Source organism: Bacillus rossius, assembly GCF_032445375.1.
Source record: "Bacillus rossius redtenbacheri isolate Brsri chromosome 9 unlocalized genomic scaffold, Brsri_v3 Brsri_v3_scf9_2, whole genome shotgun sequence".
NCBI lineage: Eukaryota > Metazoa > Arthropoda > Insecta > Phasmatodea > Bacillidae > Bacillus > Bacillus rossius.
In genome coordinates, this window is record NW_026962013.1 from 22495443 (window position 1) to 22521983 (window position 26541).

The following is a 26541-nucleotide window of genomic DNA, read 5'->3' on the forward strand; positions in this document are numbered from 1 at the left end:
TCCTTCCATTACCATAGGCCTGATCCATTCCCTATGGGGCCCTTTGGGGCTGAGACGCCGGGGCTCGGCAGTCGAACCCCCCCAGAAAGGTTTCAATCGCATCTGCTGTTGCCCGCAAATTAAGCAAATCCACCATTTCTGATCCCATACATGCAATTGAGGATGCACTGCGGCAGGGTTACGCCCGTAATCGTCCTCTTCAGTTAAGGCGATGCTATGACCAGAGAGTGAGGCTACCCATCCCAACATGGTCACCACGATTCGCCCCCAACAGCGGTGCCCACGTGGAGGCAGAGAATTGCCGCTTGGTGCGGAGAGGCTATGTATTCGCATCCATGCACCCATTCAGTGAACCTGTTGGATCATGTCTCGGCTACTAGAGCCGGCAACAGCTCCGACACCTCAGGGGGCAATCACCTTCCCCGCAGGGTCAGGTCCACTCCCGCAGACCGAAATTATAAACCATATAATAAAATGGCTCCGGTAAAAGCAAAAAAAAAAACACTTGAATAAAATACTGAATCCCGCCTTTGGACCTGATTTTCGTCAAGGAATTTTATTAAATTACTTCCCGTCTGATTAAAATTCATTGCATAGAATATATTACAAGGTTTACATTTGGCTTTGTGAACTTGTGTTCACGCCATCCACCACAGGTGGCAGCACAGTTGTTACACATTTCCGTTCCATGCGACTTCAGTTCCATTCACGAAATTACTCCTACAGAATGCCGTACACCGAGAGCTAAGATGTTCAACATCAAAAATTTAATCGTATTTTAGTTAAAATTTATCTCATTTTAGAAGTAAATCATGCGAGATAATGAAAACTTTTCATGAAAAAGAGAAAAAAAAAAAATTGAGGATATTTTTCATGGGGGTGCAGATGTGAGTTCGCGGAGGGAAGGGATAAAAAAATACCTCATTTGTTAAAAAGGCCCCTGTTTATTCGTGCTCTGGAAATCTCAGACAGTAGCATCTTAGGGAGGGGAGCAGGGAAGAGAGAGAGATGTATCAGAATTACAGGCCAAAGGAAGAAAGAGACACTCGCATGGCCTTGTTAGGGCACCATCTGTGACGTGCTTCGCGCAAAGGAGGGATTTAACAGACGGAGGGATTTAACAGACGCAGGGAAAAGAATCAGAGAGGATAGGGATTTGAGTGGGAAGATCTCCCAAGAGATTCCGGATACGGAGAAAAATAGCAGCATAAAAAAAATACACGTAAAAGGCGTTTCGAAGACCAGATACAGATAATACAAAGATACAGAACGAACTTCGTCTTGAGCCTCGTACCACGCTTCCAACGCGTATTTTTTCAGCTCATAATTGTGCACTCGACCTGTGCGAAATCGGTTCACAATTGAAATATTACTGTTAATTTCAGCCAATGAAATTTCGCGATGAATCTTGGATAAGTTAGTAGTGTTAGCAAATAACTATATTAACTACCAACTGATTATCCCACGACAATTTGAGAGCACAGTTTTCCAACATATAAATTAATTTGGGTTATGTAAAATCTTTGGTTTACCATTCTACCCACTAAGCATTTTTATTGTTTCGTTAACATTAATTTCTAGTGACTTTTATAAGTTATATCAATTGTTACTTTTTAAGCAGGAATTACATACACCTGAGCATTGTAATATCTTGAAAATTTCTTGCCACAATGTTATTATATTTTAGATAATTATAAACAGTTCTCTAGCCCCACCAAAACTGCACCAACTCTACTCTCGTTGGCTTTGGAACCAGGCGTCCTTAACAGAAATAAAATTTATTAATTTCCTTCCTATGCACACGACCTCTCTCTCATGCACACGACCTTCCTATGAGCTGTTGTGAATCAGCAAGTAGGTTCGAAAACACGGCTCTTCGGAATACAACCCATCCCGTTTTGCGGGAGGCGCGAACGAAGGAACAGAGAAATTCCCATTTACTTTGGCATTTGCGTAAGTTTCCTAGTTATATTCTGTATCATGTAACTTGGCTCAAATTATTCATATCCCAAAACTAGGACGAATGGAGGCAGAATGAAAGATGAAGATGGTTTGGTTGCGATAACTGTTGTTGTTGCAACACTAAAAGGATATGGAGACGTTGAGCGCAGAATGTTACCTTGGATTCTAAGCTGGGAAGTCACTGTGCACAAATTACAGGGCACAACACTCGATAAAGCTGTTGTAGACATAGGAAACAAAATTTTTTCTAATGACCAGATGTATGTAGCTTTCAGTCATGTGAAAACCTTGGAAGAAATAGCATTGTTTGATTTAGACTCAAATAAATTGAGTATGCAACACTACGAAAGAGCATTGTCAGAAATGATACGATTCCGAATTCTAACTTCGTCCTGTAATTGACATTATATATTAAGAAATTCCGTTGTGTTTCTGCTTAGTTCTATAGTAAGGTACCTACCAATAGTATTGACATAATATTAATAATAACTCAATCTACACATTCCTGCTGTTTGCCATTAACTTTCGTAGTCCACGTACATTCCAATCCAACATGTACCTGACCATAATTAGGTACCCACCTTGTTTTGGGATTGTCACAAACCTAACAATATCTCAATGGGGACGCACCACAACACCGAAATACCACAACGCCGAACGTACAATAACGCCGAAAACCATTACGCCGAATGCCAAATTGACTACAACGCCGACAGCTAGAAAACTGCTGTGTACCACAACGCCGAAATACATTAACGCCGAAAAATGTCATTGCAGGACTGCCACAAAGGTTAGGTTAGCACACAAATTAATTCAGTTTTTTTTTTCCGTTTTGCTCCTGTGGCTCCCCGCACCAACATTTTTCAGCGTTACTGTATTTCGGCGTTGTGGTACACAGCACTTTTCTAGCTGTCAGCGTTGCGGTCAATTTGGCATTCGGCGTTATGGTATTCGGCGTTATTGTACGTTCGGCGTTGTGGTATTTCCGCGTTGTGGTAACGATCCTATCTCAATCACTATAGGTACCTACATTTCATATTTGATTTGAGGAGTTCCCTGGTGTATCTACGAAGTATAAGGTCCAATAACAATAAAATTAAAATGGGATCTCCTTGGCGCTATATTGAACCCAACGCAAAAAATCATCAAAATCGGTTCATAAACAAAGATTTTATGCCCGAATATATATGTAAATATATACAGAATGTCCTTAAAGTATTTCCCTCGTTACAAACATTAATAACATGAAAACTACAAATGCCAGAAAACTGCGGTTTGGACGAACCTTTTGTGTAACTCATAAAGTTTATTTGCCAGACTAGACTAGACTAGACAACTTCTACATGTGCACCGTTGGTGGCCCGCAGAACATCAAGGCGATATTCGATTTCTTGCCACGTTTTCTTCAACATTTCGTCTGAAACAGAAGCGACTTCCTCTGTTATCCGTTGAACCAGTGTTCTAACATCAGGCACACGTGTTGCATACACTTTATCTTTAACAAATCCTCAAAGAAAAAAGTCTAGGGGGTAACATCGGGTGATCTCGGTGGCCAGGATGTTGGTCCATCGCATCCAATCCAACGGTCTGGGAATGTTTCATTAAGGAATTCACGGACACTCAATTCCCAATGTGGTGGTGCACCATCCTGTTGGAACACAACCCAAGGCTGAAACTCTTGTAGCTGAGGTGCTGCATAGAGTTCCAACATGTCTAGTTAGATGTGCGCTGTTATTGAGCTCTCTGCAAAAATGAACGGCCCAATGACTTTGTTATGCAGAAGGGCGCACCAAACATTGACTTTTGGGCTATCCCTCTCATGTTCCACAATTGAATGAGGATGCTCGGACCCCCATATAAGCACGTTATGCCTATTCACTGCACCAGACGTATGAAATGTTCCTTAATCGGAGAAACACACACGCTGTAGATATTCATTATCATCGTCAATACGATGCAACAATTCTGTCGCAAATTCAGCGCGATGTTTGTGGTCATTTGGTTGCAAGGCTTGAACAATTTGAACTTTGTACGCATACAAATGAAGTCTTTTTTTTTGTAAGATTTTGTGCACTGTTGAACGTGGAATATCAAGTTGACGGGAAGCCTGACGTGTCGATTTGGAGGGGCTTCGTTGGAATGCTTCTTGAACAGCGTGGACAGTGTCATCTGTTACAGAAGGACGACCTGTTCGCGAACGGTGGCCCACACTACCAGTCTCTTTAAATGTCTCATACCAAGCTTTTATGCTCTTGTGATCAGGTGGTAGACGTCCATTCTCCATTCGGAAATAGCGCTCAACCGTAACAGGGGACCTGCTCTCGTGATACCACAGAACACATTGAGCCTTTTATTGCATGGAGGTCATTGTGCCTTTCACTCTCCAAACACCACCTACCTGAAACATACTCACAAAAAAATTTAGCACGCTACACTACACGTTCGTCCATACCGCATTTTTCTAGCATTTGTAGTTTTCATGTTATTAATGTTTGTAATGAGGGAAAGACTTTATGGACACCCTGTATATATATACATACATACATAAAGTACATATAGACGAATTGAGAACTTCCTCCTATTTTAAGTCGGTTAAAAAGTGCAATTATTGGATTTTTGTTTAATTTTTTCCATTGTTAAAAAAATTAAACTTGAATGAAACCTCAGTTAAAATATAAACTTATGCGCCAATTTTTGTAAGAAATGCTCTGTAGTATCTCGAAGAACGTATTTCATGTATGTAAAAATAACTATATCCATGTGTTTTACAAATTTACAATATTTTTCTTATAATATTCCAAACTATTTCTTGGCAATTGGTTAACAAAGGAATTTTTCGTTAAAGTACAGAAACATTTTTTTTCTGTGCACGTTATCGCAAGCCACACTTAATTCGTTTCCTCAACGGATGTCGAATGGCCATACCATACTCTAACTTTGCCCAGGCAATTGGGTTTCCATTCCCAGTTGGAGCCACAACTTCAGATATTTAGCAAGTGGGAAACGTTGCGGACGTTGCCTCGATTAGGTTGGTTGTGTGGGAATGGGGGAGAGTCAGGGTACTTCCCGTTTTTCCCTATACCCCCAATTCATTCAGTCGATGTCCCATCGTTCTCGTCTCATCACCCACCATAGTCCCGTGCGACATCGATATCGACGAGACAATTAACTCGTTGATTCATTTATCCACGCAAATTTTTTTTTTCTCTGAGTCAAGAAATTTAATTTTATAAAAAAAACTAATTTATTCCAAACTCCGAAACCGTTCCGTTATATTAAATTTTCATATGGACGTCGATTGTTCGGCCATTTTTCATACAGAACTTCCTTTCTTCGAGGAGCTAGAAGAGATGGAGATTGGACCCACGGAAACTGATAAAAAAAACTCAGCATGGTACAGGCCATAAATCATAACTAGCTAGGAGCGGGAGGGGTTGCTCAGGAATGACGTGTCGCGAAGATATAGGTCAGCAAGGAGAGAGAGAGAGAGAGAGAGTGAGAGAGAGAGTGAGAGAGAGAGTGAGAGAGAGAGAGAGTCCTGATAAAGACCAACTGATGGAAAGAGACGAACAAAATAGCTTTTGCCTGGTAAAAAAGAAAATGGCTTCCGCCTGGCCATAGATGCGTAGGGATTGGTGAAACGGACCAGTGGCAAGAGAGAGGGAATAAAAAGCGTTACGAAGAGGGACAAGCAGTTACCACGAGAAGACCACGCCCCCATAAAAAGGCACGGTCAATGTCTGACTGTTAGAGCTCTTGCAACTCTCTCTCTCTCTCTCTCTCCCTCTCTCTCTCCCTCTCTCTCTCTCTCTCTCTCTCTCTCTATATATATATATATATATAATCTTGCACGTACTTTCTCATTCCTCATTTACCAATTCCACAAACCGAGCGAGGGCGTGGAAGTATTATTCCCATAAAAAAAAAAAATAAAAATAACTGCTTCTACGAAACTCGAAATCTTCCTTCGCCAAGCAAAGAAAATTATTCAGTTCCAGCTGGATAAACATCTGGTGCCAGGCCTGGCGCGTTAGAACGTAAAAAAAAAAAATTCTTATAAACGAAATTAGTTCTGCCTTACGCAGCAAACTATGCGTTACAAATTGAACTGCAACATTAATAAAATAAAATTCGCTTGGAAAGTAAAATATTTTTTTTATGAAAGTTGAACGTACAACGTAAATACGACTTATGACCTGAAGTGGTTCTCAAGACTGTTATTCGCCTACTAATTTGGAGCTGAAAAACAAGGTTTATTGCAAATACATAGTAGAGAAAACATGGAACATTAGACGACAGGACAGTGTTTAACTAACAAACAAAAAAAAAGATTCTCTGTGTTCTCACCTTTAATTCCGTTTCCAAAATATTCTAGTGTTAAATAATTAAGAGCGAGAAAATGGCAACGCCTGTCAGGAATGCAACATGCACAACACCCAGTATGCTGTGGCTGCTACGAATCAGAGGCACTGATTATTTGATGAGGTACTCGCTTACGAACAAATGTCGGAGGAAACATTTAATAAATAATAAGGGATATCTGACATGCAGATTAATAATCCGCTTTAAGCGACCGCAAAAAGTTACGGGCAATAAGGTTGTACCCCGAATTATTTTGATGAAATAATTTAACCACAGCGACAAGTTTTGTGGTGGTGATTGATTTTTGTTCTTTTATTTAAAACTAGCGACCCTAACATCGCTTTTAATTGTAACTGCTCAAAAATGTAAAAAAATATATATATGTAAATCTAATTTTGTTTTAATTAGTATTGAAAATATGACACAAAATTGCAAAAAAAAAAAAAATGTTTATCCGATCGCTACCAAACTTCACAGGATCACCTGCTTGGCTAATGTGAAGATTACCTGAAAATTTCATCAAAATAGGCCCGGTCGTTTTGGAGTCCATAGGAAACGTACGTACGTACGTACATACATACATACATACATACATACATACATACATACATACATACATACATACAAACATACATAGATTTATATATATGTGTGTGTATATATTAAATGAAACTAGGGTTCAATTTTGTATACTTCATATGTTATTTGAAATAAAATTAATGTTTAGCTTCAACTTCAAAGGCACTATAGACTACAAGTATCGTATAGATTTTTCTCTTATTATTTTGTACAGAACTTCCAAATGAAATTTCTAGGTCGAATTCTGGTTTCATCCTGTGTGTACATCAGAAGAATGTGCTATCGGTAATTCACTGGGGAACACGAACATGTCTAAGTGCTAGGTATAATCACCTGGAAGCTACCACATAGGTCGAAGACAAAAGAAACAAAAAGGCTCAAGATACCGGGAAAAAAGATGACAGTCAAGGGCGTTGTAAGTGAGAAGGGGGTAGGGAGACGAGGGGATTGAAAGAGATGGAAAGAGAAACCGAGGGAGAGATAAAGAGGTGGAGGCGTGAATGAGAAAGCGTCAACTCTTCGCCGCCAAGAGTGATGAGACGAGGATAAATTACCCATCTGAAGACAGACGTTGCCTCCTCCACAGCGACGTCGGCCGAGCAGCAACAACAAAGGCGGACAGAGGCGAGAATTTTTTTTTTTTTAATCCAAGCAGGTAAACGTTTGGTTGTTTACATCTCGTGAAACTGCCGCCGGAGAAAATTTTTTTTTCTTTCTCGCATCAGATTTGTTTTCACATCCCAGCCAACCCATCCACTCTTAGGAAAAGCAGACATAAAATAATATTTAATGAAAAAAATAAATAATTACTTTAAGCCCCTGTTACATGGTAAAATTTTAATCTCCAACTGCAGTGGACAAAAATAATGGAGCCAAAAACTGTTTTAAATTTTTTTCCTTTAAATAAAGTTGCACAGATAACATCAAACACGTTTTTTTTATCCTATCACACTATCAAAGTTTTATAACTAGCGGAACCAGTTGAGACTTTTTAAATTGTTACTTCGGTTTAAATTAAAAATAAAAATATTTTACAGTGAAAGATGGAATTTTTTTTAACATGTTATGAGATTTATTCATTTTTTGATATTCAAACCAAGAGTAGTTAAAATCACATAATTTTTGGACGTTGAAAAGGATGTTGTGAAAATTTTTCATTTCGTACGCACATAATTCGATTTTCGAAGATAATTTAAATTTACAAACAACATTCATGTGAATATTAATTCATCTTCAAGCACACGTGTACTTCTCCGTTTTAAATATTCACTGAGACGTAAATGGCGCTGTTTCGGTTTTAGCTTGGCACGATTCTAATTCGCTGATTCCTTCAAGCATCCAACCGAATTTTCAACTCGTCACATACGGAAAATATGATATACACTCGAGTCATCCCACTTTCAAAGAGAAATTGCTGCGCTGGTCACGTTTATAGTATCGTTATAATCCTCCAACGTTTGTTGGGAGGTGTTGGAATCAAAATTCAACCATCAAGGTATATAATGGTACTGTACTTGCGAAAGTAGTCCACTGTATCGGTTTCGCTTTACTTTAAAGTCAGCGATTTCAATCAACAAAATTAACGCCCTAATTTTTGGAAACAAAGAGCTTTCGAAATAGTCCTCAGGACGCCGATGGTTACCAGTTCTGGTAACCGTTTTGAAAGAATTTAAAAAAAAAATGTTCCCGCCATTAGAGCATTCGTCAACACCACTCAGCCTCCAAGTAGATGGATCTCCTCTTAATCGGCGGGTGAAGCAGTCTCTAGAACCGTCAACAAAATCATTATAGCTCATCAATCACTGCATCAGTTACGAAGCCGGATGGAAGAAGTTTCAAGTCCGAGAGACTTCAGACAATTAATGAATAGGGTGACTATTGTACACAGATTGCTTTCACTCCAAGCTAGACTCAACTTGCCTATACACATCGGTACCTCGGAGGTATAAGACACTATGTCCACTTTTGGGAAAAAATTGAACTTTTAATCATAAACTTGACCACCGTTTGAAATTATTTCTATTGGCATAAAAAACTGAGAACTACGATTTGTCAAAAATTCACATGTTTTGGGTAGAAAATAGTTGAGTATATACGTGTGGAACTTTTTTAAAATTCTTTAAAATGCTTGCTTAAGAATTTGGTTTATGTGACATAGTGGCATATGCCTCTGAAGTGCAGGTGTAATCAATCAAGACCTTACAGAGTGCTCAGCGGTCGACAATAAGGACCCATTCTTCGGCGCGTTACACGTGATAGGGTAACAATTATTCTCCTTGTTTATAACTGGCTCAAGATACCTGTAGCTCCAACCATCAACGTGAAGCAGTTGCGTGTATGTGCTTCAAGTTTGCTTTGCGACCAAAGGAAAGCGCTAAATAATCGTAGCTCTTATTAAAAACAGTCACACGAATAAAGCTACGAGAAGAAACACCCCCTCACCAATGAAATTGTGGTTTCTACTCCCAGTGAGGTCGAACGCAGATTTTTTTTTTTTTCGCAATTTAAAAATGTGGCAGATGTTTAAACGAGACTGTGGTTTTGCTTGGTACACTAATGTCATCCTCTCCCCTTTTTATCTCCCTCCGACAGTGGTTCATTTGCATCGCTTCACCACTCATCCTTCTACAACCTCGAAATCGTCCGAACGCTAAACCATATTTCACCTATCCATCTGAGAGAAACAGTACGTAATTAACGAGAAAATAATTTGTAAGAAAAACTGTTTTTCTGTCTTTAAATCAACGACTGCTAATTTAATTGCAGCACCGATACTATATGTTTGAGCCTCGTACTGAAAGTTGGGTTTTAAATTCTGTACCTCATAAATTTTATGAAATAGAGAAGGCATTGTGTCCATGATGTACACTGTTAACTCTGTCTGTATAGTGGTATAGATCACTCATACCATCACGTCCAAAGTGCAATCATTATAGCTACACACAGGTGCACAACACTATTCCAAAAAGAATTACAATGAAAACATAAAACTGTTATTTTAAAAATAGCATTTTCGAATTATTAATAATACCAAGCCTAACATGTTGAAGTTCCGGTTGCTAGCAAAGAGTCCTGAAAATAAATAACTTGAAACCATTTTTCTTACATGGTTGTGGGTACAGGTGTACATGTTTATTTTACTAAATCACTTAGTGTTTTTTTCGGATGCAGACATTATAAAATTTTAAGTAATGATTGAAATATCAAGCGAAAAAAAATTCCATCTACATTGTTGATAAGAAACTTCCACCAGCAGAGTAACAATAGGTATTATAAAATTCGGGCGCGAAATTTAACGTATAATTCTTCAAAATAATGCCAACCGTGATTTTGTGTTCTCAACTAAAGTTGTGACTCGAATAACACGTTTCCGCACCCGCCGCTATTATTCGTTGCCGGATCAGCTACGTCGACTATCGAATCTTTATATTTGCAGAGCGAAATTTAAAACTATCTAATGAAACCATTAAATAAAAACAATTTAATTTTTTAATTTTTTAATTTTAGCTTCTTGTTTATTCGAGTTTCGCATTTTTTTTTCCGTCGACTTTATTTAGCAAACGAGACATTTTTGTCGAGCGTTATTTCAAGTGGCGCTTTATGCAAGTTAGCGGCCGAAAAACCAACCACGGCAGAGTTTTCCCCTTCATTTGCCGAGTAATGAAGCCATGCATAATAAAAGGTAAAACGGGGTGGAGCGATTACTCCCCTTTTACACTCTCATTCACTTCCCAGCAAGAAATTAAAAGAAAAAAAAGTCACAGCTCAGGACATATGAGATTTCAAAGCCAGGTGTGGCAACTGCAAGTTGAAATTTATCCTCGCAACGAAAACGTAATTTGACCGACCAGCGAAGAGAAAAAAAAGCACCAACGTTATTAAAACACTTCTCTATTGTTCTGATCATGCTTAAGACCTAGATAATATTTAAATACTTCAATGAGAGAATCACGGAAGATAGGATTTATGTCTTCTGTACTAATTTTTCCAAAATTTTAATTGTTATGAAAATAATTTGTCATGAAAATATTAAGTCATCCATACAAACATTATTGAGTGAATATTTTTTATGGGGTGTGGAATTTACAATTTAAATATTTTAGTGATATAACTATAAGGAGAACCAAGTAAATTATTTTACACACGTTCTAGATCTAGGGTGAAATACAATTGCTACTGGCTAATTCATGACAGTTATTTATATTTGAATAAAATTATGTTACTTTAGTTTGAATGGTGGTATACATGATAAGTAAAACTTCTGTGAGATCGACGGCAAGAAATTTTTTTCAGGCGTTGGCGTAAGCTAATGGGAGATAGAAATTAAAAAAAAATCTATAGTTAAATTTTAATCCACACAAATAGAAACTAAGAAAGTGGAACGAAGTTCGTGAAATAATTTAGTGAAAGGATCAACTTGGTTGACTCGTTAGTTGTAGTCCAAATTTAGTCAAAACATTTTCAAACAAATACAGTTTGCATATGTATCTTCACATTTCTGGATACTATAGTATGAATTGATGAAATATTTACTTATTAGATACTCTATTTCTGTACAAACTTATATGCTTATTTACATATAATGAAGATAAAAAAAAAACATTACTAATAATTTCATAGCAAATCATCGCATACTCCAACAAGGTAATATTATGAAGTGAACGAAGATATTTATAGTTACGTGTGGTACTTGTGCCACTTAAAGTGGGAAATTTATCAAAACTGTAAAGTGTTTCGAAAAACAATATATATTCCTTTAAATTATTTAATTGTACAGAACGTCCATAAAAGAATGTCTCAGATATAAATTTGGTTCAAGGTCACAATTAAAAAGTATCTCAAACAGTTTTTAGATAAGCGCATGCGCGAGTACTGCTTTGTTGTTTTCTCGCTTGCAGCGCCACCTACGCAAAATGGCGACTCTTGACCGAAAAAATTGTTTCGTGTTTCGCAATTTGCTAAGAGTGAATCTGTAATTTCAGTTCAACGTGCGTTTCCTTTTAAGTTCATATTTGATCCCCCACGTGACAAAAACATCCACCGATGGTCGCGATGACAGAGCTCTTTTTCGCTGGCCTCTACGTTCACTTGTCATAACGCCATGCAATTTTTGTCACCCTTCGAGTGTTACGTTCCGCGGCTACCTAATTATTTGCTAGGGTCGAGACACAGAATCGAAGAGGCTATTGCTTCCATTACTCCGGACTTAGTAACCGAATTGTGGGAAGAATTGGACTTTAGTTTGGATGTGTGCCGTATAACTAAAGTTGCACATATTGATTATTTGTAAGAAAATCTAGGTTAGTTTACTTTCAGTTTGATGTATGATTTGTAGTGAATAGTTTTAAATAAACTATTATAATATATTATTGAATCTGGGACATTCTTCTATGGACGGACTGCAGTTTCGGGAGAATCATATTCAATTATTTACAAACAAAGATTAGCCTGTATCGTACACAATCGGCATAAAACGACTTGTTGAAGAAAAATAACACATCATTTATCTGATAAACGAGCTCATGAAATTAAGAACCAACGGTTGAAAACAAAATTCTGCCGTTTTGAAACAGAAAGAACGTTGAAACGCTGCCGGCGTGGCGATTGTAATATCGGACAGCTGTCAATGTCGCACGGACAATCCGATATTCACGTTAGCGTGTTCGGGACGGCGAAAATTGTTATTGGTCCGCTCCTGTTGCGCGGCCATCACGCTAGTTTGGCGCTAAAACGCTTTGCACAGGGCCCTTCTCCCAGTTTGCGCGAACAATTACAGAGTTGACGGCAGATCATTCAAATGGGAGCCCGATTTAATTTTGAACCCCATCCTTCCCCCACCCCTTCTCTAATTGCTTTGGCGTTTAATGTATCCCCACGTGCTTTCCGCCGCTCTGAAATCTTATGAAAGCTCTGACCGCTTTCGCACAGCTTATAGTTGTGTGTATTTCTAAACGTTAAATACGTGTTTAAGTAAGTGAATTTACTAACAGTTTATTTATTTTACTATTAAACCGTTCTTACACAAAACGGGGTAGCAATTGTGCAAAGTAAAGCTGCTTAGAGAATTTTTGAAAACTAGAAAATAAAAACCAGAATTTTTTTATAGTTTTAACCAGTTAAATAAAATAAATACACACCAGGAAAGCTTGAATACAATTAATGCGTTCTGCTTTCAAGCAAAGAACATCAGTATTTATAACAAAAAGTATGTAAATTACTAGCTAATGCTCGGAAATTCGGATGAACTATGCGTTAAAAATTAAATGGCGAAATAACATCAATAATAATTAAATTCTGCTTTAAGGATTGGCTTTATCGAATCTCACCTAGTAAGTGACCTTTCTCGTGTTTCAAAGGTCAAGTGTGAAAATTATCATTGCAATCGAATGAATTGGTTTAGGAATTCATAAGGGACAAAAAAATATATATATATATATATTTGCAAGCGAACGGAACATATTACTGCCAGTGGCGTAGCCAGGATTTGTGTATGGAGGGTGTTAAGAAGCATGGCCCCCCCGTATTAAAGCGGGGGGTCCGGGGGTCCGGGGGTCCTCCCCCGGGAAAATTTTGATTTTTAGGTGTAAAATAGTGCTATTTTAGCAGTTTTCGGTACTTAAATTTAAATATTGTAATGGTAAAAATTTTATTAATTTTAATATGAAATTTGTTTGAGTGATGAATAAAAAATTAATTGAAGATTTGGTCGATAAGGGGGGGGGGGGGGGTTGAACCCCTAAACCTCCCCCCTGGCTACACCCCTGATTACTGTACTATTAAAGAGTAACACTTATTTAATGGGTGGAATAAAATAACGCAAGAAAAGTATTTAGTTCCGAGTTTTGATTAAATGCAGCACGCGAAAGATATTTATGCAACAGGCAATGTTAATGTTTCAGTGTACTAACAAAAAATGTGTGTAAATTTTGATGTACTGAGATATGTAGTTATTACAGGAACAATTAAGACATTGATAAAGAACATTTATGAATCATTAATTAAATCATTGACGAGGAAAATGATTTTTAAGAAGTTTGTACATCCATTTAAAGATGTTAAAATTATCTTTATTAATTATGTAGAACTTATTGATTGCAGGCATATTTAATATTTTAGAATTATTATCTTATACGAAAAGATAGTAGGCCTAATGTAGTTAATGATAATTGTTTACTTTGACAAAAATAATTTCATGTAAGTATTTTGTTTCAATACATAAAAAAATACTAAGTGTAAATAAGGATCATTTTATATTAAGATTCTCGTGTGTTCAAATGATCTGTAATTTTATATCATTCTCAATAGACTTATGATCTGAATAGAATATTTAAATTAATCAGAACTGTCTTACTTGAAATTTAATGTTTTGCATTGAAATCAAAGAATGTTTTGAAAATTAGTTATGTGTGTGTTTAGTATAGACGATTCTTCGAGCATTTTATTGAAACCAAGAAGATTTTAAGTGATGTGAACACTGGCTTTTCTGACCATTCCAATCACAGTGATGATATCTAAAAAAGCAGAAGCTTTAGACGCTCATTAAAGTTAAATTTACTTCAGCCTAAGCCACAATAGGGAAATTTTAAAAGAAGTGAAAGAAATGTCTCTCAATGACTTTTGTTTCCAACAATTTTCATTCATAGTCTTTGGCTGGTAATAAAGAACTTATGATTAATTTATTTTTAAATGTGGTATTTTTTTCAGTGTTTGAAATATTGCTGTTATAAACACTTGCTAAATAATTTACGGACATTTTTGAGTATTTATCAACGTTATTGTTCGATATAAAACGAAATTTTAAGAAATAATTCACTACAAAACAAATTTTTGACTTAGGCTCGTTTGGCTGACCTGAAGTGAGAATTCCAAAATATGTATGCATATTATGTATTATATAATTTTGAATTTACTTGAAGTCACACACAAGAAAAGGGACTAGAAGAGATGTAGTCATCTCTGAAGTGCAGAAATTTATCTTTATCAGGGCGACCGCAGCGAGATGTCTTCTTGGCTTTCCCGGCATAATTGTGGGTAGACTGTGCTGTGATAACCACCCCCCCTTTTTTTCCCAACAAAAAATTCCTCCATTATAACTCTTACGACCTACTCAATAGGGACTAGGAGCAGGGGAAGAGAGAGGTACGCCATTTCCCGTGGGCAGCTTCAGGTAGTGTGGAGACCCGAAGTCCATGAGGCAGCTCGGCAAACAGCCATCGCCTTCCCCCACAAAACACCCCTCTCTTGCCACGTCCACCAACCCAACACCACGCACACCCGACATGCCTTTCGCAGACCCGACCAGCTAATTACCAGACCCTTCCCCCCACCGGCCCTTGATACACACCCTTGTCAACTCCTGCGTCCCCATCCGAGTTCCCGCACGTGACACAACCTCCACACCTCACGTTCCGCAACGGCTCCGGAAACGGAGACACGGATCACGTAAACGGAGACGGATCTCCCGGAACATTTAAACCATCGCATGTGCTGCTTCCACAATGCACGGAGACGTAACAAATGGCAACAAATGTGTACGCATATAACGGTTACGAAATATTAATTTCACTAACAAAATAAAAATCAAGCTTCGAGATCATAGCACGGGCATAATCCCTACTGTAATATACATGCGAAAGTGTGTTTGTCCGTTTGTATTTCTTTCACGCAGCAACGAAGCAACGGATATACATTTTTTTTGCATAAAGATGGTTTATGGGCCGGAGAGGGCCAATAGACTACATATAATTATGAAATTCAATCACTAAGAAAGTGAAAAAGGGGTAAATTCAGTTTTATAATAGATAATCGAAGTAGGCAGGTCACAGACAAACAAACAGTGTGTCATTTCTGTATGTACGACACGCGGTCATATAGTAAGGTGCGCTATAAAAAATGACGAGAATGAATTTTTACGATGCGCGCGCACCGCGCAACGAAATTTTCACAGTATGAAAATGAGGCTACATAAAAGAGGCAACGTACAAATAAAAATTAAATACTTTAGTTATTGATATTGAATACTAGTAGTTTTAATTATTAATATATATTAATTGTGAACATCGGTGATACAAATTGTGTATGTACACGCACCCATTTTTTTTTCTGAGGGTAATTTGAACAGCGAACGAAACAAAAACATATGCTAGAAGATAAAATATAACCGTAATATTTTCCCATTTAGATTTTTTCTAACTACGGAGACTAAGGCCTAGTCCACATGGATACTTGAAACGCGCGTTGAAGGCGGACACATGACACCCGGTCTCGCGTTCAATCAGCAGTTTCAAGATGGAAGTCCAAGAGGTCGCAAGTCTTTGGCATCTCTATCGTCGCTATAAATTTTAAAAAAATTTCAAAGCAGTCATGAGGACTGCCGACAGAAGTGAAAACGTTTTCGCAATTTTTACGAAAAAATATTATCACACAAAAACTTTGTTTTATCATATTAGTAAAATAACTCCTAAATTACTATAAAATACGCATTTCATAGTAATTGTAGGTATTAAAAAAATGATGTTCTTAATTTTTTAGGTTATATTGCTACAAAGACTCCGTTTTCAACTGAAAATCAAGGATCTAAAAAAATATTAAAAATATATATTTAGAGAGAATAACAATATAATGCACACATTTGTTTCCTAAACTTCAAATAATAGAATTAATAATAATAGAAGTAACTATTATTAATATTAATATTAGAATTAAGAAAATACAAATATAATTTTAAATAAGAAATACTAACTTTGTAAAATATAATTGTGTAACATAAAAAAAATATTTTTTGATAAAAATCAGAGACTTTTACCCAATTTTTAGGAAAAAATATTATCACACAACAAATTTGTTTTATCACGTTAGTAAAATAACTCCTAAATTACTATAAAATACGCATTGCATAGTAATTGTAGGTATTATAAAATAATGATTATGTTCTTAATTTTTTGGTTATATTGCTACAAAGACTCCGTTTTCTTCGTTATTCAAACTATATATCTATATGAGAATATTAATATATTTTATACTCACTTTTTACTGCACAGTAATCTTATACTTAAGATTTAAAATCGCAATAAGTTATACTAATAGGAACAGATATAGTGTTATCGTTAACACGTCACGTGACCATGTCGATTACCCTCCCTTTTCTATGATGACGACTACATGAATTTACTCCATATCCAAACATTCCCATAGAAATTTTCAATTCAAAAATAACAGAAAAAAAGAAAAAATTGGGTTTATACTTTTTAAAGAAAAAGATTAACATACGTTATAATTGCGGGACGCTTATAATTATGAATATATACTATATTAAACATCGTTGCGAGTAGAAATGCACTTCGAGGCAGCATGTCTGCAAAGGCAATGCGACATAAATTAGCAGATTACTTTTTGAACGAAGGAAAGTTACCGTGGTAAGTTCGAATATTTTTAATCTACGTAAGTATGTAACTAGATAACTAGTTATACTTAAATACGTACCTACATACATGGTTAACACACTTACGTACCTAACTAGTGAGTTAATCAAATGAGTTAAACTAAATAAATAATATAAATACGCTCATCACTGAAACTTACTTACTGACTGACTTTGTAACGCTGTATGAATTCTGTTTTCATGCGCTTACAGTGTAACATTTACACTGCTCTTCGCTCAGCTGTTCCTCCCAGCATTGCTGCCGAGTCCGTGGCACAAAGATAATATGCATGGGAGCACAGTGTCATATTTTGATGAGGCCGATAGTTTCAGCATTATGTAACTAAAGGTTCTTCATTAAAAACAATTTTTATATTTTAAATATGTATACTATTATCTTTTATATAACAAGGGATTCTGCACTGAAAACAAATTTTTGCCATATTTTTTTATCATTTATATATGAATCACAAATAATTTTCATTTGCGCAGTACTAAAATAAATTCAATATTTAATAAATATTTCGTGTATATTAAAATAAATCAGTTGTTACTTTCATCATTTTTTCAACGGGCGCCTTAGGCCCCTTACAGCTAACTAGTATTAAATTAAAATTTGAAATGATATTTTAAAAACGTACTAATAAATTTAATTTACTCTACTTACACCACTTTTTTTTTTTTTAAATCAAGTCTGCAATTCCAAAGATTTCAGCCACCTCTTCGCAACACGACTACTTAAAAATTTCTATCCCTGTGCTGCGAGCATTCAAAATTCCACAGCATATGTCTCTTTTCAACTCAGCCAGTGAGTAAATCAACATAAGTGTGACCAGTCTTCTACAGGGAGGCAGGTACATCCTCCACGAAAACGTACGTTAAACTGGACAGTCATACCGGAGTTTAGGTACCTGGACACGCGCAGTTATCACGTGTACGCTCTCATCCACGCCTAGGTATTACATTATCGCGCGTTATAACTCCCCGCGTGTACTGAGCCAAAGGCCAGCTGGCGGGAATCCTTCTTTACAGACGAGAGAGCCAGACGCCCGATCGTGCATCTTCGGTTGTTTTTTGGTTCATTGTAACTCATGATAACTAATGGTCAATTAGGTTAGGTTCGCTACATTATAAATAATTTAAAACATTGTGGACGGTTGATTTGGTTAGAATAGCTACATTAAAGATACTGTGAAATCATGTAAACTTTTTCCTAGCCCTGGATAGCTACATATTAAAAAATTATTTGCGAAGCAACCATAAAATGATTTTACAATATTTTTAATTTAGCTATACTTACCTGATATAACCAAACATCCACAATGTTTTAAAGTATTTATAATGTAGCTAACCTATCCTAATCGACCGCAAAATTTAATGCCACACCGGTTTATACAATGAGATAGAACGGGGAAAAAAAAGCGAGCATGAACTTCGGGGAACTTCGGGTGTGGCTCTCTCGTCTGTGAAATGAAGAATTCCCCCAGCTGGCTTCGTCAGTCAGGCAAGGAAAACACCCAAGCATTGCACCTGCCAGTCTCTCAATCTGGCAACACCGCGAGAGAATGTGCCCCTAACTGGATCGTCATCACGGAATTTGATAGGCTCGTTCGATGCTAGAAGCAGGCATCAAACCGCGAGCAGACGAAAAGTCTCTGGCGCCGGGGGGGGGGGGAGGGGAGGGGGGTGGTGAGGAGGGGGGGGGGTAAGGGGGCGGGCGAAATCTGTGCATGTTAGTCAAATGCAGTTACTATTTTGAAGAACAAATTACTTAACCTTATCTCAAAAATATTCGTTTTCACTAATGATCAAAAGCTTGAATTACTTTTCAAAATGTGAACAATGTTCTGAAAACATTTTAACCAAATACTGAGAAACAGAAATATTTCTATTAAAAATTCTTACTCTGGTTTAAGGTGTTGCCAAAGCTGTTTGCAATTTTTTCAATCAATATTTACATTTAAATCTAAGTGTTCCTTATTTAATAGCTTTGAACATTCTTTTCGAATTGTCGTGCGCGTGCACAACAGCTGAAAACCATTCAGTAGGAAAATGCAGAGAACAAAATACAGAGTTGTGTTACCATAAAAAAAATGCGTAACGGTAATACTGCACCAGTCTTTGCAGAGTAGGCCGAGAAAATGCCAGAAGAATAAAAAAAAAAAGTCTGCCTGGGAGAAATATCAGAAATATCTCAGAGCGATACGGGGAGAAAAACCTACCGCTGGGAACGTAATAGAGAGGATGAAATTACAGAGCAAGAGAAGCAGACGATGAGAGAAAATGTTCAACCGGAAGAAAACACGCCACGGCAGGAGATTGGAGGAAATGACCGGGGTTTCCGGCTGGATGCAGATAGACGAATCGATTGAGAGAAATAACTGCCCAAGTTACGAGTCGACTGACTTCGCCTTTCCGCGAAGTCATGAACTGATTTTAAGGGATCTGTAGGCGATTCCGCAATCATTGGAACTCAGGAACTATTCAACATGCTATAGCCACCTAGTGGATTTAGATATGTCTTAAATATTACAATCGTACTTGTATAAGAAAAACATAAGTAGTCTAATACATTTTCATCTACCAAACAAGAATGTTACAACTTAGCTTGGTTGAAAACATTACGTCTACAATTAATTAAAATATATATATATATATTACTTTAAAAACTAACGAAAGATTTTAGCTCGTTTTGGTTTCCAAATTCCTCGATGTATTTCTAGCTGCTTACGAATAATTACTTTATCTTATGGTAGAGATAAAACTACATAAAAGTATGAAAACATTTAGTATTCATCTAAAAAAATGCAGTAAAAAATTTGTGTATGAAATAACATATGATGTATTTATTTGCTTGTTTCTGTATTTATATAGGCATGCGAACAGAACAGACATTCAGTTGCTGAAAAATTTAGAGCAAATAACGTTACCTACGGAAGACAGACGACAACACAAGAAGAAATATTACCTTGCTTGTGACTTTGACAACATTTTAGTTGAAAAAAAAATGTGTTTGGACTTATTATAAATTTTATATTTGTTGAATCCATAGTCTTCTAAAATGCAAACAAAATAAGTCGATATATAATACATAGCCTACGCTGTTATATAAATTACCATGGGAATTTTTTTAGCATTCAAGGACTTGCTGTTTGTGTTACGCGCCATATATGTACTTTAGCAACCAGACATTTCAAATACCAAAATTGCTCTTTCCGTACTCATCACGTAATTCTCTCCATTATTTAGCATCGTGGGTTTTCTACTGGTCCGTAGTTTTATATATAATTTGTGCATACGCTTTGAATTTTTAGAACAAAGGAATCCCACAAAGCGCACTACATGCCACTGTGAATAATGGTACCGTAGTATGCATGAACAGTTTTACTAGGGATCAAACGCGCTCGCAAATATTTTAACAAACCATGAATGGGTCATTGTTCCGGGGAAGTTGAACTAGCCACAAGCTACCAAGGAATGTCAGTGGTTTCGAATATTAAAATTCAATACAAAATTAAACACTTTTATTAACCTGGTAAAATACAAACCAAAATTTTCTACGTGATATTGAAATAATACCTTAAATAAATATAACGATTGAAAATGATTAATTACGTGTTTGACTTGGATTTTTGGTTAAACCAATTTTATGGACTAATATTCAGACATTCTACGACTGGTGTAAACAAAACGTTCATTCTTCCTCCGTATATAATGTTTAATGGTTTGCTGGGCTAAAGTGAATTCCAACCTAACTCCCTTGTTGGTAAAAGTACAAATAATGTAATTAGACTCTATTACATTTTCTTGAGGAAAAAGAAACTAATTATTAGTAAAACATTTTTTACGGAGAAAGTAACCAGCAGAATTACAATTACATTTATTTTGCTTACTATAAAAATAATAATAATTTTTAGTATTTTTATATCAGGATTACATATATTATACATATATTATCATAATCTTATCTTAGTGTTTAAAGCATTATTATTACAATCATTTACCTTCAATATTAAATTAAATTTTGCAAGTAATGTAAGGAAATATCTTTTTATCATAAAATGAATTTGGCGTATTGCTTAACGTAGTCATTATTATTCTTTTCTTTACACACTGCCAGATAGCATTGACCATGTAATAATCGTGCAGTAACTTAATGTTAGAATTTTTCAAAACAATATTTTTAAGGCCGGAGTGTTTAACTAAACAGAAGTATACTTAAAAAAGTCATAATTACTGGAGATATAAAACTGCCCGCCCTTTCTCTTACACTACACTAGTTAAACCTTGAAAGTTTATTTATATTTTTGGCAGCATGCTTCTTATATGACATGTGTATGACTAAAATGACTTGAAATATTCTATCGTCTTGGTCCAGTTACACATGATGTTGTAAAGTTACAAGGATTACCTATGGTCGGGCGTGAGTCTATTTCTGTGTAAGCCATTATATACGCCAACGGGAAAATTTCTATAAGACACCCAGCTACACGCTCTAAAGGACTCCATTTTCAAGAATGCCAGGATTTTTTTGAAAGCTTTGAGACATAATACTCCTATAATTTGTGAACTTAAATAAGTGTCTTAAACCCCGAAAACACCGGGAAATATTAGACCAAAGAAACTTTATTCCCCATAGCCCATAGGACTTTATACTTTGTCAATGTTTCAGGAGTGTGTGTAGTTTATTTTATGTCTGCACTATTTATGCCATTTAAATAAACCTTTATAAATAAGGTTTTTTCTAAGGGACTTAATTCTTATAATTTTTAACATGTTTATGTATTATGTTTATGTTCAAGATGTAAGCACTCATCTATGGTTGTTATGTACTCATTTGTCACAAATGTGATGTACACACAGTTATAGTCTCGTTTTCTTATGTGTCACAAGAAGGAGCCGATATGGTTGGAGCACGTAATGATTCACACTGTATTAAGGGTAGCCTCGCATGATAGGCACCATTTTATGTATATTTTCTGTGTCAAAAAACTACTTACTTTGTTGGAATAAACGAAATCATTTCGTTATTATTGCTTCTATAACCCATCATAAAGAAATCAAATTCATGTTTCTGACTTTTTTCCTTAAGACTTCCCTCACATGCCATCATTCCACATTGCGTTAAAAGTATTTTATTAATTAAATATACTGTAAAAAAATCCAGTAGCTAGATACAGACAAAAACCATTTTACGTAGTTGTTTCCCGGATAAGATTTCCTATAAAACGTACACCGTCTTAGATTTAGCGTGTTATGTCGAAATATTTCAAATGTTATAGGAATATTCAACCTCTTGACTCACTTTTACCCTAACAGGAGACTTCTTCCTGAAAGGTAAGACAAAGGAACAACGATGATTAAAGAGCAGAGGACGACCGTCTGCAGAAATTCTCATTTCCTTTGTAATTAGTTCCGGCGAAAAGAACAAAATCCTTGATAAAATATTAACTAGGTACGTTATGCGCTATATATTTTAGTTTCGTATATTGTATTTTAACTAGCAGGATGGCGTGTTTATTCCACTTTAATATCGGATGTAAAATTCATATTTTATGAAGCTGTACTGCGCTTTTGTTGCGTAGGAGAGCACATTAAGTTACTTGAAAACCTGGCGGGCATAAAATTGAGAAGCAACGCGCAGCGAGTGACGTCAATAGTTCAATAGTTCCTTGCCAGTGTCAACACAAAAAAAAATAAGTTTTCTAAAATTTATAAAATATTATTATTTTATATATTTATTGTGTGATGTGTGTTAGTGTCCAGCAGTATTTACTACACCAATTCAAATAACTTATTTTTTATGCAGATGCGACGGTTTTCAGTGTAAAACTGTTATTAATACAAGATTGAAATCGCTTGTACAAAAGCTACAATTTATTTCCCTAAAACAATAAATATATAAGTGATTTTTTTTGCGTTGCAGAAAAATACCCAGAAAACAATGGGAATTCTCCGGGAAATTTCAGTAACTAGTCTAGTAGGAGTTGGATGCCTAGATTGTTTAAATGAAAGAGTTAACATTTTTTTTTTACAGTTTAGATTTTTTAATGTAAGTTATTTAAGTGTATTAAAAACAATAACTAACATGCTGTGCTAAAAATAAAATATGTAGTAATTTGGACGGAGTGAGGTGAAGCAAACGTCAAAATTCATTAGACTCGCATTTTTGAGGACCCGTTTTTGATTTCCGGTCCAGCCAACCTCACTTCTGTTTGCCATGTCCCGCCCCCTTTCCCCCCACCTATGTCATTTAACGTAAATTCTGATTGTTTTTTTTTTTTATCATAGACACTGGCCGATTCCTGCTCTACTATACTTGTTCCATTTATTATGTTTTGTACTGCCGTGTATAATAATATCGCTGTCAAGCAGATTTTAAGCCCAAATAATAAAAAAATTCGTCGTGAAACGTATTTTCTGTGATGCCATTATAATTTTATTTACTGATTTTAATTGAACTTTATTGTTAGCTATAGCAGCGGTTGTTACTTACGTGCCAAGTCACTACAGAATTTAGTATAGAGTAGTAACAACTAAGAACATCACAATGTATATCACCACAAATTTTACTAACAGCGCGCCTTACATATGCCACTTCTGTATACTTAAATGGTAGTCTTATAGTCACCGGTGGATACCCGATAATTTTTATTAATGCCCTCAAAATGCCTGCGTGTTGAATTCTGGGTAAAATATACGAATGTAGAAAACTAAAATAATGAACGTGTAAAAAGATTGAGCTAACAACACGGAAGTTGCCAATGTACATAGCCACATAGGTCCATCGTCATCTGTGGTCTACGGCGCACTATTCTCCGCACTGTCACACTCCGTGTACACCTCCGCGACCTATCCTTCGAGATATTCGTGCGCCGCGGGCGAGTCCATTCTCCGACTGGTGGTTCGATTGAAAAATAGTCCCTACCAGCGTGCGGGAAGCTCAAAAAAAGTTTCTGTAATTTCGCCCTGTCCCCATCAAGTTTTGTTTTAATTTCACGCTACCAGCATAAAGTTTATTTCTTTTAATTTCCCCCCAGTCAACAACACGTTTTGTTTTAATTTCTCCCCGTCAACATTAAGTTTTGTTTTAATCTCACACTGTCAACATCAAGTTTTATTTTAATTTCTCCCTATCAAAAACAAGTTTTGTTTTAGTTACACTCTGTCAAGATGAAGTTTTTTATTTCACCTCGTCTAAATCAAGTAATTGTTTTATTTTCTCTCTGTAATAGAACCCAGTATACTATTAGTTAGACACATACCAATTAAAGAAAATAAACATTTTTATATTTATTTTCAAAATTAAAAAAGCCTACAGAATTTGCGCAAAATATATACAACCATATTAAAAAATATTTTTTAATTATTTCATTTTAGCCTCATTCGTTTGCTTTCTTAAAACATATATTTTAATGTCACCTAGCCATTCATTATTATTTAAGTTCTGAGGATTTTGACAGCTAAAAAAGTAAAATATCTTTTGATAAAAATAAATTTTAAAATCTATAAACAGGTGGCTAGTAATACTGTTCTTAAATTAAAAAAAAATCTTTTCTATAATCCATTTAATTTTCCTTATTTGCACGTACCTAAAACCTTGAAAATGTACCTTAGGCAGCTAATCATTGAAATATAAATAAATATATATAATATATACATAAATTAATTAGAGTCTACAAGTATATAAGGGTTTCTCGTAAATATGAAATAATGGATTGCAAAGGGACGTGTATCTTGAAGACCCTGCGAAAGTCTAGTCCGCAACCGTGAAAATTATTCCAAACGCAACAAGCTCGTAGCTCACGACGAACGACACAACCCGAAGATGTTCACAGGTTAAACCCCCCCCTCTCTCTCTCTCTCTCTCTTTCTTTCTCTTTCTCTCTCTTTCTCTCTCTCTCTCGCAGGGAGACGCTGGACCACAAAAAGGAAGGCAGCCTACAGCCTACGTCGCACACCCTAAAGGCCTTCCGGAAGTTCTCGACCACGAAGAAGTGGCAAGGGAACTTCCGCATGAATCACGCTCGCCCATGTCAGGACGGGAAGGTTTGCTTGTTGGTTGGTGCAAAGGAGGAAAAAGGGGAGGGGGGACGAAGAGTTTGTAGGCGCATTGCCGCCGACGGGGAGTAATATCTCGCCAGAGGGTTGCAGGGTAATTACGCTTCGCGCGGGTGAAGGGTTGGCCAAAAAGTAAATGAGCGCGGGAAAGGGGTGGTAGGAGGAGGGAAAAGCTGAAGGATTTAGTGCCCAAGACCGCATTACCCCCTCTCTCTCCTTCTCCTCTTTACCACTCCTCCTCTGCGTGTCTCGTTCCCCTCAAGCTTTGAAGCTCCCCTCACCAACCCTTCACGGGCTTCAACCGTGGACCAGTATCGCGCCCGACCGCGGTTTTAATTACGTCGCGGGCGGTGAAGAATGCGCCATGCGGCATCCCAGCAAACAGCAAGAAGGGTTGCGCCGGCAGCTACGAGAGAGCGCCGAAACTACGCCCCCACGGCTGCCGGATAAACGAACACGGGTTCAACGACCTTTAGATTCACTTTAATTCATTGCATCGATCGTATGTTTTCTTTTGTTTGCACAAATGTATTGGACATATCATTTTATGTAAAATTTTAGCTAAATTATGTATTCTGGCTTACAAGTACATCTTTTTTATTATTATTTTTTCAAAATTCAGTTTTTAATGTCTTATACTTAAGATTACGTGTTAAAAATATATATTTTTTTCTTACTTGAACAGTCTCAGTTTTCAAACTATCAAATGTTTTACCGTAAATATTAAGTGTTTGTTATATTCTAAATGGTTAGTCTTACTCCTATTATATATATGTGTGTGTGTATATATATATATATATATATATATATATATATAACCTTTAGCTCATACAACGTTCCAGCGACTACAAATATATATCTTCCCTGCTAAAACATTTCAAGTTGACTCATTAGGATTCCAGCACATATAGAAATTCATAATTAAAAAAAACACTAAAAATACAGACAAATATTAAGCAACGTTTTATTTGGCGAATTTATTAAAAATATTACACATAATAATAAGTATGGTATATATGACCATTAAATTCAATTATAAGTTTTTATATGCCTATTTATGTCCTGCTCATGTCTCCACGAAACTGAATTCGCGAAAACACTGGTTATTCTCCACAATCTGAGGATGCATGTTCTTTCAGAGACGCGCCTAATTCCAT